General features: G+C 46.1%; 1 long non-coding RNA gene and 2 other non-coding genes across 3 annotated transcripts; all 3 read right to left on the bottom strand.

The window, feature by feature from the left end:
• Positions 1-637: 637 nt before the first annotated feature.
• LOC117703028 (uncharacterized) lies at positions 638-13,715 on the bottom strand. The gene is made up of 7 exons (XR_013108948.1): positions 13,238-13,715; positions 7,454-7,770; positions 7,009-7,257; positions 6,233-6,307; positions 2,483-2,563; positions 2,286-2,374; positions 638-681 (listed from the first exon to the last, which is right to left on the bottom strand). It is a non-coding gene; the product is annotated as an uncharacterized LOC117703028 (long non-coding RNA).
• On the bottom strand, positions 3,759-3,891 carry LOC117704720 (small nucleolar RNA SNORA71). The gene has a single exon (XR_004606257.1). It is a non-coding gene; the product is annotated as a small nucleolar RNA SNORA71 (small nucleolar RNA).
• On the bottom strand, positions 5,221-5,354 carry LOC117704721 (small nucleolar RNA SNORA71). Its single transcript, XR_004606258.1, has one exon. It is a non-coding gene; the product is annotated as a small nucleolar RNA SNORA71 (small nucleolar RNA).
• Positions 13,716-18,680: the final 4,965 nt, after the last annotated feature.

Here is an 18,680-nt window from a genome sequence, read left to right as displayed (position 1 = left end):
ACAGACCATCCCAAAGCGGGAAACAACAGGGTTGTCCCATGAGAGCATGAAAGAACATATCCGGCTGATACTGCAAGCAAAACAAACATGTGAATAGCATCAAAGCATAACATTTCCATGGAAGAAGAACTTTCTGGAAGGCTCTAGTTCTTACTATACTCCACATATTCTCAGACTGTACCCAAAATAATTCTAGGTGAAAACTTTCAAATAATCTAACTCCTATGGACTACACTTCTGCTTTTCAGTCCTTGGCCACTGTATTATCCAGAAGAAATATTCTTTCTTGGTTCCAATTTGCACCTATTTTTTTTTAAATCCATGTTAAGTTTGATTACATTGCTTTTAAATTTTTTTTCTGTTGTACAAAGATACAAATTTAAGACATGAAATTTTAGTAATCATAAATGCAAAGGAATCTGGGTGGGGTTTGGTCTCTTGATGCCTCAAAGGCTTGAAGTAATAAAAACACCATTTTTTTTTTTTTTTTTTTTTTTTTTTTATGGAAAGGACAAGATAAAATTGATTATTTTGCTAAGGCTGTGAGGACATGACTAGACAGACCGAGACAGTGAAAACAATGAAGCAGCGTGACCAAGACAATGAAGGAGGGGGAACCAGCCGGTTAAAAGCCCTGAACAATCCTGGCTGAGCATCCTTCGGTGGCAGAGTCCACACGGCCTGCAGGGAAAACAAAAACCTTATTTTAACGATCCTCCCTCCGGAGTGGTTGCCCCAGATGGTGTGAGCCAAACAACAATACAAGGACTCCAGCTAGCAAGATAATTGGCACGCATTTTATCTCATCTTTCACAGGCCCAATTGACACTGACTCCTATGCATTTCCAATTTTCTTTTCTGTTTTTCTTTTCTTTTTTGCTTTTTTGTTTTTGTTTTCAAGACAGGGTTTCTCTAAGTAGTCCTGGCACTTTCTCTATAGACCGTCACCACCACCTGGCTGCATTTCCAATTTTCAGCATCAATCGTTTCTTTTTCAGGAAACCAAGGACTGAATCTGACTGACACTTGCTCTGAGCTGCACTGCTGTTGCTCTAGTTCCCCCCTCTGGATCTTAACCAACAGCTCAGTAATTGTAGAAACTGCTTTGTCTCAGGACTGGGAAGAACCCAGGCATAATTCATCTTCCCACTCACCTGTGACCTTCCGGGTGAGGGTGTGTGTGCACTGCTCCTGGGTGACCCTTGATTCTATTTAAAGAAAAAGTCTCTTACCGTCTCCAAGACTGGAGCCCCTCATGTTGGTCGCCATCATGAGGGTCCCCGCAGGCACCTCAACCAGCCCGGGTGATAACCCAAGGAAGGTTAAAAAAAAAAGCAATCTGGCTCAACATGATTCATTAGCCAGCGTTGGTTCAAGTGTTTTTATTACTTTAGTTTACTTTACTTAATTAAATGTTTGAGACAGGGTTTCTCTGTGTAATCCTGGCTGTCCTGGACTCACTCTGTAGACCAGGCTAGCCTCTAACTCAAAGATTCACCTGTCTCTGCCTCCCAAGTGCTGGGATTAAAGGCGTGCGCCACCATCGCCCGGCTAAGTGTTGGTTCAAACTTCAAGAGTCTGATACCAGGTAGATCAACATAAAAAAGCTTAAGTCATGGCTACATCTGTAAAGTACAGGTGACATTTTCCATAAAGATGATTGACTACACGTGACACCTTTTTAAAAATTATTTATTTTTTTTTTTGTTTTGTTTTTTGAGACAAAGGTTTCTCTGTGTAGTTCTGGCTGACCTGGACTCACTCTGTAGACCAGGCTGGCCTCGAACTCAGAGATTCACCCACCCTTGCCACCCAAGTCCTGGAAGAAAAGGCATGCACCACCACCACCCAGGTGACTGATTACATATGACATCTTAAGGGTTTAGGGGAGGAATGCAGAGACCCACCTGCCTTTGCCACCAGAATACTGGAAGTAAAGGCATGTACCACCACCCTCCTAGCTGACAGATTATAATGATATCTTAAGGTTCTAGGGGAGAACCTGGCATGGTCTTGGTCATACAGATAGCACAAAGTTCGCCAGGATATTAAACACCTCCGCTCCCAGCCTTCTGGGAGGAAAACAGGATATATGTCTCTCCCTTTGAAGAGACAACCCTGCGTGTTTAATATTGCTGGTTTCCCGAGTGCTTATTTGTGAGAGCAAGGACCTCAGTGCCACATGGCATTCTGTGGCTCTCTCTAAGGGGAGGGGCAGACCTATCTAGTCTCTAACTTTGGTCCCCAAGTCTCCAGAGTCAAGGCCCTTCCTTCTGCATACCTACCAAAGTAAAAAGGCGTTCCTAGACAGCGAGCTGATGGCGACAAGGTCTGGAGGCATGTTGACCGCAGCAACCTTGGTTTTCCTGGTCACCTAAGGATACCACACCATAGCCTAAGGCAGAAAATCGGGCAAGGCCAGCAGCTTATAATTTCCATTCCAGATTGTATATTCTGACCCAGTGGACTGGCAGAAGCTCACCTGGATAAGACCCCAGCCAGCGGTCACGGCGAGACGATCATGTTCTCTGGTCTTGCCACACGGATGTTGAGTAGTACGCTCCTAATTCATGACAGACAGAAAGTGAACACCAATGCAGTCCTATGAATCTAAAACAGCTCCCATAGGCCAGCTGAGCAGTCACATAAATGGCAGAGACAGAGCTCAGAGGCTTCCTCTCAGGGTTCCTCCCACCAAGGTCCCTCCACCCAGCAGCCTTCCCTGTATGCTGTCACTAGTGGCCTTCACATCAACTTCAGAGTCCCTCTGATGACTTCTCCTGTAAGTCTCCTTTGTCCATTGACTCAAATTTCTTCAAAGGCCCACTTAGGCATGTATACCAAGTCCAAAAGATAGCTTCTGCCAGGCGTGGTGGTGCATGCTTTTCATCCCAGCCACTTGAGGCAGAGGGGCAGAGGGGCAGAGGGGCAGAGGGGCAGAGGGGCAGAGGGGCAGAGGGGCAGAGGGGCAGAGGGGCAGAGGGGCAGAGGGGCAGAGGGGCAGAGGGGCAGAGGGGCAGAGGGGCAGAGGGGCAGAGGGGCAGAGGGGCAGAGGGGCAGAGGGGCAGAGGGGCAGAGGGGCAGAGGCAGAGGGGCAGAGGGGCAGAGGGGCAGAGAGGCAGAGGCAGGAGACTCTCTGTGAGTTCAAGGCCAGCCTGGGTCACAAAGCAAATTAGAGGACTCCAGAGAATGTATGTTTCAAGAAAAGAAACACAAAAAGATAGCTTCTCTATAAAAAACCTTCTCTATAAAAAAAAATGGGTGGTGAGTAATTATCCATTATACCTATTATTACCAAGGTAATTCACCTTGGCCTTCCTAGATCCTCAAGTGTCAAAACCTTGGTCTCTGATAGCAGGGAGCCAAGCTGAGAAAGCCCAAGCCAAAATATAAATCTATTTATTTATTTATTTATTTATTTATTTATTTATTTAATATACGAGTGCTCTGCTGCATGTACCCTCAAATGCCAGAAGAGGGCAGCAGATCCCCTTACAGATGGTCATGAGCCACTATGTGGTTGCTGGAAATTGAATTTAGGACCTCTGGAAGGGCAGCCGGTGCTCTTAACTGCTGAGCCATCCAGCCCCAGCATATGTCTCTTTTAATCTTAGCACTTGGGAGACAAAGGCAGACCAGCCAGACCCACAAGGTGAGACCCTGTCTCAAAATAAACAAACAAAACAAAGCAGAACAAAACCAAGATGACTCTTCCACAGCGGTCCATGTCCTGGGGGAGGCTGAAATGTTGGCAGGAGTGTGTGAAAGCACCAGCATTTGAGAGGGAGGAGTGGACCCTTCAAACACGGGAAATGGCTTTCGGCAACTCCTCTCCCTGCATCATGGATGACCAGAGCACACACAGCCCATGATCGGCTTCTAAATGCAGGTGCATACGCGGGAACAGACAAGAGGCCAAGAAGAGATGCAGATATCGGAGGCCTGCAAGGTTGAGTCCAGGGGAAGAGCCTAGGCAAGCATAGCTCCCCTGCCAGGGTCCTTCTTTCCTACAAAGGCCCCATAATGCCTCATGGCCAAGGATAACCAAAGAAGATTCCCTGGGCAGAGCTACTGGGAGGCATAAGGGTTTGGGACAGCACATGAGCTCAAGTGGAATGGAAGTTATCTCTGCCTCTGTCATTGTCTTATTTTTCCTTTCTTTTTTTTTCCTTTAAAGATTTATTTTATATATGTGAGTACACTGTCTTCAGACACACCAGAAGAGGGCATTGGATCCCATTATAGGTGGTGTGAGCCACCATGTGGTTGCTGGGAACTGATCTCAGGACCTCTAAAAGAGCAGTTAGTGCTCTTAACGGCTGAGCCATTTCTCCAGCCCCTTCTTTTCTTTTTCTTTTCTTTTCTTTTCCTTTTTTGTTTTGTTTGGGGTTTTTTGTTTGTTTGTTTTTTGTTGTTTTCATTTTTAGAGACAGGATTTCTCTGCATGTAGCCCTGGCTGTTCTGGAACTTGCTCTGTAGACCAGGATGGCCTCAAACTCATAGAGATCTCTGCCTCCCAAGCACTGGCATTAAAGGTATGCACCACCTCATCCGGCTATCCTTTTATTTTTCAAATGCTGAAAATGGAAGTTCTGAGTCTGTCTTTGACTCAGAGAGTGGCAGAGCAGGAGCCCCCTGTATCATCGCTGAAAGCCCGAGGCAACAAGTATTGTGCTGTATTGGATGCAAGGGACCAATGCATTCAATGGACTGGACAAGAGATCTGAGTTCAAGCACAGGTGGGTCTACAATGTTCCTGACGGGCAACTCCCAGGATGCCTCTATATACAGTGGCGTCCCTGCAAAGCTCATGAAACCTGATGAGTAAGTATCCAGCTCGACACTGCTCACAGCAGGACATGGTGGTTGGGGGGTAGGGGTGGGGGCAAAGGGAGTAACCAGCCAGTAAGCTTCCCCAAACTGCTGGCTCTTATTTCCAAAACAAACCCATTGTTGGCTCTAACTCCTAAAATGGACATTGTGTATTGTCTACGGCAGGACAGTTACCACCAATAGAAGTAATGCCCAACAGGATGAAATGGACTCAAACAGCAGGTTTGTGAGAGTGTGGCACGGTGGACTGGCAGTGACCTTGCAGCCCTCTGGGAGAACTTAATACCCAGGACAGGAAGCAAAAGCCCCCAATGACAGTAATGATGGACACATGAGTGTTTCTAATCCCCTAGAGGCCCAAAGGTACACAGAGCTGAGAGACCACAGTGTGGGAAACCTCCCAGCACTGGAAGGCATGGGTGTGGGCCTTCCAAACACTGGACAGTTCTTTCTACATTTCTTCTGCCTGCACTACCAATGGCCAGGGCATGAGTATCCCCTGACCACTTACGAATGCAGAGCCAGAGAAGGTGGAGGACCTGCTGCCAAACGCAGAAGTGTAGAGTCAGCTGAGTACAACGACCTAGGAAATACATCTAATCCCATAAAAATTCCTTCCACGCAACAGGGAGGACAGAAGGCACACACGCAGCAGGTGTTCTTAGGTTGTGGAACAAGGTGGTTCCTGATCCTAAGGAAAAAGTCTAGTTGTTCTGCTTTCTGGAGAATTAGACCTTGGCCTGGATAGTTTTACGTCAACTTGACACAGTCTAGAGTTATCTGAAAGGAGGGAACCTCAACTGAGAAAGTTCCTCCATAAGGCTGGGCTGTAGGCAAGCCTGTAGGCCATTTTTTAAAATCAGTGATCGATGTGGGAGTTCATTGTGGGTGGGGCCATCCCTGGGCTGGTGGTCCTGGCAGAAAGCAGCACCCCTCCATGGGCTCTGCATCATCAGCTCCTGCCTCCAGGTTCCTGGCCATGTCTGGGTTTTTGTCCTGGCTTCCTTTGATGATAAACAGTGATGTGGAAGTGTAAGGCAAATAAACCCTTTCCTCCCCAAGCTGCTTTGGTCATGACGTTTCACTGCAGCAGGAGGAACCCCAGCCAAGACAGACCTGGGTGCAGGTAGATATGCTGCAGCATTCTCCGGTGTCTGACTCAGACCTTCTGCTGCTAACTCACCAAAAAAAGAAGCATTGCAGAGGACTCAGAACTGAAGCAGCCACAACAGAAATTAGATGTACATCAATGGCCCAAGGGAGAATAAAACTGGGGGGGTGGGGTAGGGGGCAAGGATGCAGCGGCCGTCATCTTCTGTCCCTTTACTTCCCAGTCTACCCCATTCCTGGGGACCTGTGAGCATCCTTTGAGGGCAGCCATCTTAAGTTCAGACCTTACCTTGGGAGCGCTGTGGTCCAGCTGCTTCCTCGCAGGATAGAGACACCTCTATCCTTCTGCACCAAGCTGTCAATTCTGCAATAAACAAGAAACATTTAAATAGGCATCTAAACGTCACCTGATCAAATCTGTCCTGGGCAGTACACAAAATGTCCCGGTCCAACAGCCAAATACAACCAGAGGCTGGATTACTGGTGACGCAGCATTTTCTTGTGACGCAGCATTTTCTCGTGAACAAAGAAAAACGCTAGCAACAAATCACCTCTGTCAGAGAACATTTTTCACATCATTTCTGCAAGCTCTGATAAACTGCAGCGGCTCCAAAAGGTTCCTTTATCCCATCTCCTGACAAAGACCCCCAAATGGAAAAATAGTGGCTGACTGTCCAACCACTGGCTTCTATGAAATCATCCATTCAGGTAAGGCTCTACCTGCCACCCACAAGAAGACTAACTTAGGTTCAAAATGAGAAACCGGTTCTATTCACACCATATGGCATAGCTACCAGGCAGCCAGGCACTAGGGTTCAAAAAATAAGACAAGTAGCGGGATCTGCATTTGCAACTTCCCTTCCTGGGAATAAAGGAACCAACTCACATAGGACCTGAGGTCTTTTACCCCCTGAGTCCAGACTCCCACCAGGCTTTCCCTCCACAGGGTCGTTGCCAGGCTGTCCTCAGAACTTGGCTGAACTCCACACCACCCCTCTGCTGGTGCCCATAGGAAGGCTAAAATTAGGTGCTACTCAGGCTTCAAGATGCACTCGCAGCACTTACCGGGATACTTGCTTCCTGGACAGTGGCATCCACCAGTGAGTGCGGAGAATAGGGGGAGTGGCGCTGGCTGCCCCAGAACCTTCATCGTCAACATCCTTGGTGTCAAGAGGGCCTTGCGCAAAGGCCCATCAGGAAAGCAAGCCCTTGGGAAGGGGTTCACAGCAAGGCGCCACACAGGAGTCCTAACATCCCCTCCCAGAGTCCTGGGCTTATCAGCTTGGGAGGACGGGTGTCAACAATCCGAGGACCCTGTATAAGAAAGGACAAGAGGCTTCACATGCCACATGAGCCTGGAGCACCTGGGCTCAGCCCCCAATCCTCCACCTCCGCCTGGGCGCACTAGCACTGCGTCCACAGGTCTCTTTCCTACCGGCTCCGTCCCTTGAGGCTGGGCTTAAGCTCAGCTGGAGCCCACCGACCCTGAAAGGCAAAGATCTCAGCCTACCAACGATCTCCTTTCGAGTACTCCAGGAGGTCCATAGCTTGCAAAGGTGGGAGGATCAAGCCCGCACACTAGCTTCCCGGTTCCTGGGTTTTCCCGGTTAAAGGAGACTGGAGGCCTTGGAGGCAGCCAAGAGCGCAGAGCTGAGGTGACTCGCCTAGCGGGAAAGCAAAGTGCGCGAGTGCCGAGTGCCGCAGTGCGGGATTGCGCAGGACACTCCTCCAACACCGCAGTGTCTGTCCAGCTGCGGCTGCGCGCGCTGCAGTCTCCAGCTTCGCTTTTTGCGCAGCTGGCCAGTGGGCGTGGTTCTGCAGCGTCCCCTGCATGAGTAGAGCGGAAATGCTTAGTGCGCCAACGAGGCTCTCCTAAGTGCGAGCTTCCATTCTTCCAATGAGTCCATGGACCCATTTTGCCAGAAAATATGTGCGGAACATCAGCTTCCTCTCATCCCATTAGTCATCCATCATACTGATCCATCTGCCTTCTTAGGTATCTAATTACTAATCTGCACGCATCTGTCTGCCTGTCCATTTATCCATCTATCCATCCACTCATCTTTTCATTAATCTATTCATCTAGCTTTGCATCCACCCATAATATCCAAGGAACTACTTTGTATCAAGGGCCAGACTACGAACTAAAAATAAAACCAATAAGACAGATATGATCCCTAACTCGGTTACATTTTAATGAGCACGATAAACAAATAGGCCAGAAAATTCGACCATTAAAAATCATAAGCGTGGGGCTGGAGAGATGGCTCAGTAATTAAGAGCATTAATTGCTCTTCCAAAGGACCTGGGTTCAATTCCCAGCACCCATATGGTAGCTCATAACTGTAACTCCAAAAATCTGACACCCTTACACAGAAATATATGCAGACAAAAAAACTAATGCACATAAAGTAAAATACATTAAAAAAAACATAAACACAACAAATGAAATAGTGGTGGGCAGATTGTGACAGTGGTGACCTGTTTATTTATTTTCAGCGTGGACAGCAGGGCCTTCTCTGAAGAAAAGACAATCTAAGGCCTGATGGAAAATAAGGAATGAATTATGAAATGTTCAGTATATTATATCCAGGAGTATATGTAAAAAGTAAAGTAGAAACATAAAGCTCATGCAAATGGGTCAGCAATGCTTCTTGTTTTAGTCTGATTTGCCTTTCATGAGACAGGGTCTCTCTGTAGTCTTGGCTGTCCTGGAACTCACTATATAGACCAGGCCGGCTTTGAAGAACTCACAAAGATCCTCCTACCTCTGCCTCCTGAGTGAGGGGATTAAATTTGTGTCCACCACACCTGGCTATTTCATGTGCCTTTTTAAAAAGTTATGTTGATTTATGTGTGTGTGTGTGTGTTTGGTGTGCACACATGCCATGGTGCACATTTAGATATCAGAAGACAACTTCTGAGTTGGTCTCTTCTACCATGTGGTCCTGGGGTTGTTTTTTGTTTTATTTATTTATTTTTTTCCAAGACAGGGTTTCTCTGTGTAGCCCTGGCTGTCCTAGAAATGAAATCTGTAGACCAGGCTGGCCTCAAACTCAGAGATCTGCCTGCCTATGACAGGATTAAAGGCACGTGCCACAGTCTGGCAGATTGCCATTCCTGAGGACATGTTCTTTTACTGGTTTTGACATCTAGTCCAGTCTAGCCATGTTATCCCAGTATGAATTGACTCTAATACCTGTTTTCAGTGCAACAAAGGAATACAACTAGCAGCCAGCATTTTTGAGCACATGCAATATTTTAGGTGTTTTGACCCGTTTAATTATTATTGCAGTATTACAGACTGAATAGTGACTCCCTCCCCTAAGTCCATTTTGAAACCCTACCTCCCACCATGGTAGTATCAGGTTGCAGGATCTTTGGTGGGGAGTGTGATCAGGTTATGAGGGTCCCCTGGATCTCCCTTCTTCCTTCTTCTTATTGGGAGCAATAGGAAGGCAGCCATCAGCCTGTGATAAGGGAGTGGGGTGAGGCAGGGCTCAGATACTGAATCTGAAGCTGCCTTGAGCTCAGACTCCCAGCGTGTTGCTGGACCAAAATACCGAGGAAAGCAACTTAGAAGAGGAGAGCTTTGTTTTAGCTTTTGATCGTTTGGCTCTGTGATTTCTGAGCCTGTAGTGTGTCAAGTGCTCACGACAAGGAGTGTGTGGCAGAACGAAGCTGCTCATGGCGGCCAGAGAGCGACAGAGAAAGGTCTGTGAAGTGGAAACTTAGGGCTTCTTTGGAAAGTCAGTTGGGTGGCGTTTTGCTGGAGCAAACACATGTAGGAACATTTAGCTGATGTGGACACAGGCGAAGGGCTAAGGCAGACTCATGAAGGAACATTTCACTGAAGCTGAAAGGGTTAAAAATTTTTAAACCTTCCACAGATGGAGTCAAGAGTGCAGATCAGCTTGTTCTGCGTTCTGGGTCCTAGGAAACTAGCTATCCACAAGACAAAATAGATGATAGATTGAATAGAGTTCGAAGCTGGGAGTTCAAGATAGGGTGACCAAGTGCTATGGGTACCAGGAACTAAAAACTGACCATAAGATAGATTGAATAGGGTTTGAGCTGAGAGTTCAAGTTAGCGTTCTTGTGCACCCTGGATACCAGGAGAGTTTGAGTTGGGAGTTCTCAGTGTGCCCATGCATCCTGGATACCAGGAACAAAACGAACCACAAGACAAATTGAATAGTGTTTGATATTTCCCCCTCGTTTCCCTGAGTTGCAGTTCTTACTATAAAAACTCTATCTTTTCCCTAAGTGGGGGTCGTACTTCACTGCTTGCCTCTTCGTAGGACGGGCTGGAAGTGCGACCTCAACACGTTGATTGAAATATACCTTTTGCTGTTACATCAAGTTTGGTGTCTTTGCAGTTATTGGGGTGGCCGTGAATTCCCAAGAGCAGGGAGAGAGTTCCTCCCTACCTGTCGGGCCTTACAAAGCAGACACAGGAGAAAGGATGTTCTGCTAAAGCAAGCATGTGAAAGGACACGTGATGAAGAATTCTTTGCTAACAGCACTCATGTATTGGTTCGCCTTACACTGCACAGTTGAGCTGCATTTGTCAGGACTCCATAGAGAGAAATGCGCCAAAAAACTTCTGGTAGTGTGCCCAGGCTTTTTTGCTGCTTTTATGGACTCAAGCTGATTGATTGGCAGAGTGACGTCAGCTGAGACAGATACACGTGCTTAGGCAAGACCCTCAGAGCGCATGTGATGTTTGGAGGGTATAAATAGAACTTGATGGGCAGTGACAGAGGCTGAGCTTGACGTGCTTATAGAGCTAGCTGCGCAATGCTTGTCGGTCTCTAGTCTTTGCTGATCTTTGCTTCACTGAGAGAGGCACAGCTAAGAACTTTCCCCAATGTTACTGTTGACCCTGGTCCCTCCTGTTGACTTGTGCGGAGGCTGGGGCCTGGCTGTCTCTGCTAGGTCATGCCACTGCAGCTGATTCCTGTTTGCTATCCCGACTCTACTGAACTGAACCGCTGGTGTATCCATGATGTGTTTGCAAGTGGATCTGCTTGCCACTGCTAACCTGTGAACTGAACTGCAGATTTCCAGACAACACAGACGGGAGCTGCTCCAAAGAACCTTTCCAAACAGGTCCACATCCCCCATATCCTTTCTTTTTTACCACCTCTGGTGGGTGGTGAGCTACAAGGGAGATTAAAACATTTAAGAACCACCATTAAAAGTAGACTTTGAAAAAAAATTAAAGTTACAGGTCTGGGTTTCCAATACCCCCTCTGAGGGCAAGCCTTCAGTTACCTCTCCTCCTTCTACTAGGATCTAGCTACAAAGTCATAAGCACCTAGCTTTTGAGGCCATTTTTATGAAATATGAGGTCATATTTCAAAGCATAACATCTAGGCTTCAGAACCACGAGAAATAGATTTCTAATGTTTATAAGCCATCCAACTTATAAATCATCTGCAACTCCAGCTGCACTCAGGTATAAATAAGTTCTATTTATACCCTTCAAGCATCATGTGCCCTCTATGGTTCTTGTTTTAGCATGTGTCTTGCCTAAGCAAGTGTGTCTGTCTTAGCTGACATCACTCTGCCAATCAGAGCCCAACACACTCCGATGGCCTCTTGTGGCAACACACATACACACACATACACACACACCACATACACAGCCCATGATTGGTGTTTTAGTTAGAGTTTTATTGCTGTGAAGAGACACCATGACCAAGGCAACTCTTATACAGGCAAACATTTAATTGGAGCGTACAGTGTCAGAGGTTCAGTCCATTATCATCATAGTGGGAAGCATGGCAGTGTGCAGGCTAACTTGGTGCTGGAGGAGCCAAGGGTTCTACATCTTGAACCAAAGGCAGCCAGGAGGAGACTATCCTCCACAGGTTCCTCTGCAGGAGGAGGCTCTCTTCTGTCTTGGGCAGAACTTGAGCACTAGGTGTCCTCAAAGCCCACCCCCACAGTGACACATTTCCTCCAACAAGGCCACACCTATTCTAACAAGGACACACCTTTTAATAGTGTCACTCACTGTGGGCCAAGCATTTTCAAACACATGAGTCCAGGAGGGACAAACCTATTCAAACCACTACAGTTGGCCAGAAAGGATCTTGGATATGGTTGAGCAGTCTGGGTCCAGGCAAACCCTGGGCCCCATCAGTGGCATGTGTGTGCTCAACCATCAAGACAAGTTAGGTGATGAGTATCAGAGAGGTGACTTCTCCTGCAGCTGTCAAAGGGTGGAAGTGAGGGTCCATGGTATGAAGGCTAATTTCGATTGTCAACTTGACCGGATCTAGTATACTTAGGGGATGAGTTTCTAGATTGGGTGAACTGAGGTGGAAAATCCCACTCTGAGTGTGGGTGGCATCATCCCACAGGTCCAAGGCTGAATAAGAAAGAGCCAGTCGGGGGCTGGAGAGATGGCTCAGAGGTTAAGAGCACTGAGGTCCTGAGTTCAATTCCCAGCAACCACATGGTGACTCATAACCATCTGTAGTAGTATCCAATGCCCTCTTCTGGTGTGTCTGAAGACAGCTACAATATACATAAAAAAATAAATAATTCTTAAAAAAAAAAAAAAAAAACCAAAAAAAACCCAAACAAACAAACAAACAAAAAAAAAAAACCAGGCAGTGGTGGCACATGCCTTTAATCCCAGCACTTAGGAGGCAGAGGCAGGCAGATTTCTGAGTTCAAGGCTAGCCTGGTCTACAGAGTGAGTTCCAGGACAGCCAGGGCTATACAGAGAAACCCTGTCAAAAAAAAAAAGAAAGAAAGAAGAAAAGAAAAGAAAAGAAAAGAAAAGAAAAGAAAAGAAAAGAAAAAAGAAAAGAAAGAGCTAGCAGGCACCAGTATACCACCATCTTTCTCTGCTTCTGATCTTAGATACAACACACCCAACTACCTCATATTTCTGCCACCATGTTGTGATCCTGCCATCATGATTTTTGCCATCCCCACTGTGATGGACTGTAACCTCAAACTGTGAGCCAAAAGAAACCTTCCCTTCCCCAAGAGGCTTGTACCAGACATCTCATTGTAGCAAGAAGAACAGCAACAGATACACTTGGGTCTGGGAGGTAACTGAGCATTGAGCTTAGAATCCAGGGGAAGAACTGTCTTTCTCCGGACTCCTGCCTGCCGCCTGTACATTCTTCTTCATCTCCCAAAGCCCTGCACAGTCTGACTCTTTCAGGCTTACTATTCTGTTTTGCTTCGTGAAGTCAGGATGAAGTGAAGGTTAACCCTGTAAATACACTATTAGAAGATATTCCCAGGAGGCTTTATTAGAAAGACCTACCGTTTAAGCATTGGATGATGTAACAACGCGTTGCTCTGCTGCTTCCAGGAAAAGTGTCTCCTTTTTAGTCATACATGTTTGTGGCTTCTGCTCAGTCAAGCATTCCCAACACCTCTGCTTCCCAGTCACAGACTATGAAGCCAATATTCCCAGTGCCCAGTCTGCACAACTTTATGTGCTAGTAGTCCCTGGGGCCGTTCGGAAACAGCTGAGTGGCCCTGGATGCTGTGCCAAGGCTTTCATTAGGTTTTAGTCCCTGACCTCAGGAGCCTGAGCTTATTCCCTCAGATAGGTGCAGTAACAGATGAGCAGAAAGAAGCAGAGGAGAAGGACAGACAGATACAGCGTAGCACCCAGCAGGACAGTCATTTGTGCTCAGGGATGGGGCCTAAAGCTCTCACAGGCCTCAATGACCCAGCTGCTGGCTTCTTGCCTCGACCCTCTTTGGAACGCTCTGTCTTAACTCCGCCTTGATTCTGACTCCTCCTCCAAGGAAGAGGCCCAGGCCTCAAGCATCCTCAGCTACTGTGAGGTCACAAACTCTCAGGGGGTGGAGCTTCGTTTGTCCAGCTCTAGCTCCGGTGAAAGAAAGAATCTTGATATAGAAACGTGTTTGTTTTTCTCTTTATACTTACTAAGTGGGCATGTCTCTTCGTAGGATATGCCTAGAAAGTCTTGGGCATATCTCATAACCCTTTTGAGTCGTCCTTAAAAAATTAAAAATCTTATGAAAGCTGGGTGTGGCTGGGGGGGGGCGGGGAGGAGTTCTCAACTTACCTTTAATCCCAACACTCCAGAAGCAGAAGCAGGTAGATCTTTTAAGGTTAGCTTGGTGTATATTGTAAGTTCCAGGCTTTCAAAAATGACAGGGGTACATATAGAGACAAAAGAAAGAAAGAGAGAGAGAGAGAGAGAGAGAGAGAGAGAGAGAGAGAGAGAGAGAGAGAAAGGGAAAAGGCTGGGATGATGGCACAGACCTATACTTGCTGTATTCTCGATATGGGTTTTCTGAGGGTTTGTGTCCAACTTGAGCTACAGAGAAAGACCCTGTCTTAGAAGGGCTTGGGATGTAGCTCAGCGGTGGCATGTTTACTTGGTATGCACAAGGCCTTCAACTTAATTTTTACCACAAAAATAGAAAATAAATCTTCAACCACCAGAAATCGAAAGTGGAGTTTCCTTTCAGTTACGTTAACGCTGAGCCCACCAGTGCTCCGTAACCACTCATAGTCAATCGCTCTCTTCCCTACCGGCTGGGGTTGAACACAGGGGGCTGCAGTCTGCTGGGAGTGGTCTTCTCTCTTATCCAAACCCACTTCTCCACTGGGAGACTTATGTCCACCCACACATTCAAAGGACACCCGGGAACAGCCTCTTGGAGGAAGGTGTAAGGACTTCTCCATTGATTGGCACTGTGGCAGGAAGCCTGTGCCCTGGGGCAGCCTAAAAGGGGTGATTCATATTTTCTCTCCTTTTCATTGCTGCTTCTGCATTGTTAATTCCCTCTCGCCACGTCAGGCCTCAGGAGTGTCTTTTCCTATATGCCTTACTTCCTGTGGATGGAGAGTGAACTAGCCGAGATGTCTTCCCCGTGTTATGGGTGATCTTGAAATGTGAGGGAAGCTTTGTCTCAGTGGCAATGGAGACAAAACACCGGAAGCTTATAAAAGCCCTCAGTCAGGACTTTCATTGTTAGCCGTTCTCCAAGAATGGGCTTTAGCTCACCTGGCTTGCTTGGCTGAAAGGCCCCAGCACTGAAGAGTCAGACAAAGGAGGTCAAGGTAAGGCTCTTGCTTATGTGCAGTGGGCCAAAGTCAGAGTGTGCGTGTGTTTGGGCAGCAAACTGCTGGGCCGGTTGGCTCTGTGCCTGTCTTTAAGATGCTTTTCCTTGTGTACATGACCCAGCCTCCACAGACCGGTACTCAGCTTATCTGGCACTGTAGCATTTGGTGTCTGCTTGAGTCTCTTTCTGTCATTGTGATAAAATGCCCTCACCAAAAGCAACTGAGGGAGGAAAATGTTGATTTGGCTCTAGCTTTAGGAACTGCCATTGAGAGAAGTCAGGATAGGAACCGAGAGCAGGAGCTTCTGGTAGAAACCACAGAGGGATTTTAGACTGTCTGGTTGGGGCTGTGGGAGAATTAGGCTCTTCTTGGTCTTCTGCTGCCTCCTCTTCCTTCTGGCTCCAAAGAGCTGATCAAAGCCTCAGATGTGAGGTGGTAAGTGTGGTGGTCACCAGCTAAGTGTGGCTACTCAGCCCGAGAAACGTAGCCAGAGTTGTAAAATGATGTAAACACAAAACGGTACCATTCCAAAGACTTTGTACAGATAAAAGAAAATGGAAACATAAATACATCATTAATTTAAAAATAAGGTGTGGTAGGGCCCAGAGAAATGCCTTAGTGGTTATAAACACTGTCTGCTTTTGCAGAACACCTCAGTTTGGTTCCCAGAACCCATGTCTTGTGGCTTAAAATTGCCTCTAACCCCAGCTCTGACACCCTCTCCTTGCATCTGCAGGCACTTCCACACTTCAGGCACACATGCATAAATAAGTAAGTAAATATATACATACATGCATACATAAGCACAGGTTAGATAAATTAGCTGGTAAAAGCACTTGCTGCCAAGCCTGACAACCCGAGTTAGATCATGGGAAGCTGAAGAGCTGAAGGAGAGAACCAATTTCCACAAATTGTCCACTGACTCCTACAGGTGCACACATGGATGCACATGTGCACACACACACAAAACAAACATACACAAAAAGAAAGAGCACACTCACACATACACAGCTGCACACACACACACACATACTTACACACACCTGCACAGTAAGTAAATAAATGTAAAAATTAAAAAGAACATGGACCTGCTGATACAGGCCTAGATAATCCCAGATAATCAGGAGATGGTGGCAGGAGGATTGCAAATTCAATGCCTTCCCGGGTGAACTTCCCTGAGCTACAGAATGTATTGAAGGCCAGTGTCAAAAGCCAGCTTAGCAAAGACCAGCTTTGACATCCAGGGTAAACTGAGGCAGGTCCAAGATAAACTGGGGCTATTGAGAATGATCCCAAGGCAGCGGGTGGCAGGGGGGCGCTGATGAAGATTTCCTTTGAGGGCCTACAATAGGCTGGTGAAAAAACTCTTTAGGGGCCACCAAAGGCCAATAAAAAAAGAAAGAAAAAAGGAGGGAAAGACACACACACACACACACACACACACACACACTGGATGGAGGAAGCAAACCTCAGCAAGCTCTAATAAGCAAGCTCCAGCAATTATTTTTCTCCTACAGCTTTTTTATCCTAGCAAAATCTTTTAAGCAGTATAGAAATTACAGTGTGATTATCAGTTTTTCTTATAGTGAATGATTTTTTAATAATAAAAATGTATGCTTTCCTGATACCTTTACATGAAAACACATTTTACCTGGTACAGGTAAAAAAAAAAAAATATGCCAAGAACCCACATATATTGGTAACTAAGCAACTTGTTATAGATTAACAAAGTATGTGCAAGCAAGGTAATTCTCTCAACCAGTTTTTCTTACTGGCAGGCAACAGTTCGCAATTACAAAGAAAGGAGCAATGATTTTATTATTTATCTCAAAAAGTAACCTTACAAAAATCTTAAATGAATCACAAATCTAAACTTTTATATAAAAATGATCATTTCTACTTTAAATCCTCAGGATTCACATCTACTCATCAGCAATTTTTATTAAATTATATCAGAAAGCTGAAGGCAAAAATGGATACAAAAAAATTAATCATCACCAGTCCAACCTCAGTAAGAGTCACGTTCAGATTTTCTGAACTTCAAACTGTTCCCTAAGATTTTCTGTGCCAACCATTATTTTTCCAAATGCTTTCTAAGAGTGATGGTCATAGCTAACAATCTGCATCTCTAAGTTCTTTCCAAGGGTGGCAATTGGATCACTAACCTGCTCCAGCAGCAACGTCTGAAAGAGATCAGGCATTATTATTATTGTACCACTGATACTGTCCAGTGAGGGGCTGGAAGTCCCCTTAGAGTTTTCATACAGTTCTTAGATGAAGAGGGATGTTAGGACAACAAGCAGAGCAGAACTCCACAGCAGCCTGAAGTCCTCTGAACACGTGGTCATAGGGTTCTGCCCTCCAAGGGGCGTCTATTGTGATTGTGTTAACCAGTGGGCTGCGTTCCATGAGTTCCAACGCCTCTGTTCCTACTACACGGCCCTAAACACCACCTTTGACAGGGCAGGTATTCAGCAGGATGTGTGGAGGCAGCAACTAAGCAAGCACTCAGCAGAGTCTTTCTCTGAGGAAGCAAAACTTAATTCTCTGGGGCCGAGAGGGAGTGAGGGGGAAGGGGAATTCATGCATGCGCGCGCACACACGCGCGGACACACACACACACATACACACACACACACACACACAGAGTGGATGAAGCAAAGTTCTAACAACTTTATTTTTTTCTCTTAGCCTTTTTATACCACCTAAGACAAAAATTGTCTATGTAATTGTCACGAGCTAGAGAGATGGTTCAGTGGTTAAGAGCACTGGCTGCTCTTCCAGAGGTCCTGAGTTCAATTCCCAGCAACCACATGACAGCTCAGAACCATCTGTAATGGGATCCAAAATCCTCTTCTGGTGTGTCTGAAGACAGTGACAGTGTATGTGTGTGTACAATTTTTTAAAAAAGATTATCTCATACCCACGAGTTACATAGTCTCCAAAACAACCACCACAAAAACATATTCTTCAACCCAGATTAAAATCATTACACAGGAAATTACATTACAAAGGGAAATTACAACATGTTACTGGTTATATAGTCTCCTTTTGAAACCCATACCTAACTGAATATTTCTGCTCTATCTTTCCATAAACTCATCCTAACCACAAGGCAATAATTCTTCTGTCGTTGATTAACAAAAGTGTAATCAAGCCAAGTTTATAGTAGCTAGTTTTTCACTATACTTAGCTGAGGGCAATTTGTATTTACCAAGAAACAAACCATTTATTTTTGAAACCTTGTTTAGCTAAACTGGCTAATCTCTATTCTTGTTTACTCTTCGTTGATAGCCCTGCCTTTCTCTGGTGCATACTGAAACCTGTGACCATATCCTTAGGTCACAAGATCAAGGAACTCAGACCCAACCTAGACTGAATGTTTCTTTGATCATTAACCTGTCTCAAAGCTATTTTCCTTCCCACAAGTACACCTATGTGCCTGTACTGCGTGGAAGCTCACGGTTCTCCTTTCCTAGTCTACACAGCCCCACTTCTCTACAAAGAGGTGCCTGTACGGAAGTTCACGGCACTCCTTTCCTAGTCTACACAGTCCCACTACTCTACAAAGAGGTGCCTGTACTGCGCGGAAGCTCACGGCTCTCCTTCCCTAGTCTACATAGCCCCACTTCTCTACAAAGAGGGGCACATTCTACTCT

The sequence above is a fragment of the Arvicanthis niloticus genome, chromosome 2 (genome assembly GCF_011762505.2).
Source record: "Arvicanthis niloticus isolate mArvNil1 chromosome 2, mArvNil1.pat.X, whole genome shotgun sequence".
Lineage (NCBI taxonomy): Eukaryota > Metazoa > Chordata > Mammalia > Rodentia > Muridae > Arvicanthis > Arvicanthis niloticus.
Note: the sequence above shows the minus strand (reverse complement) of the source record. Positions and strands in the feature narration are given on the sequence as shown.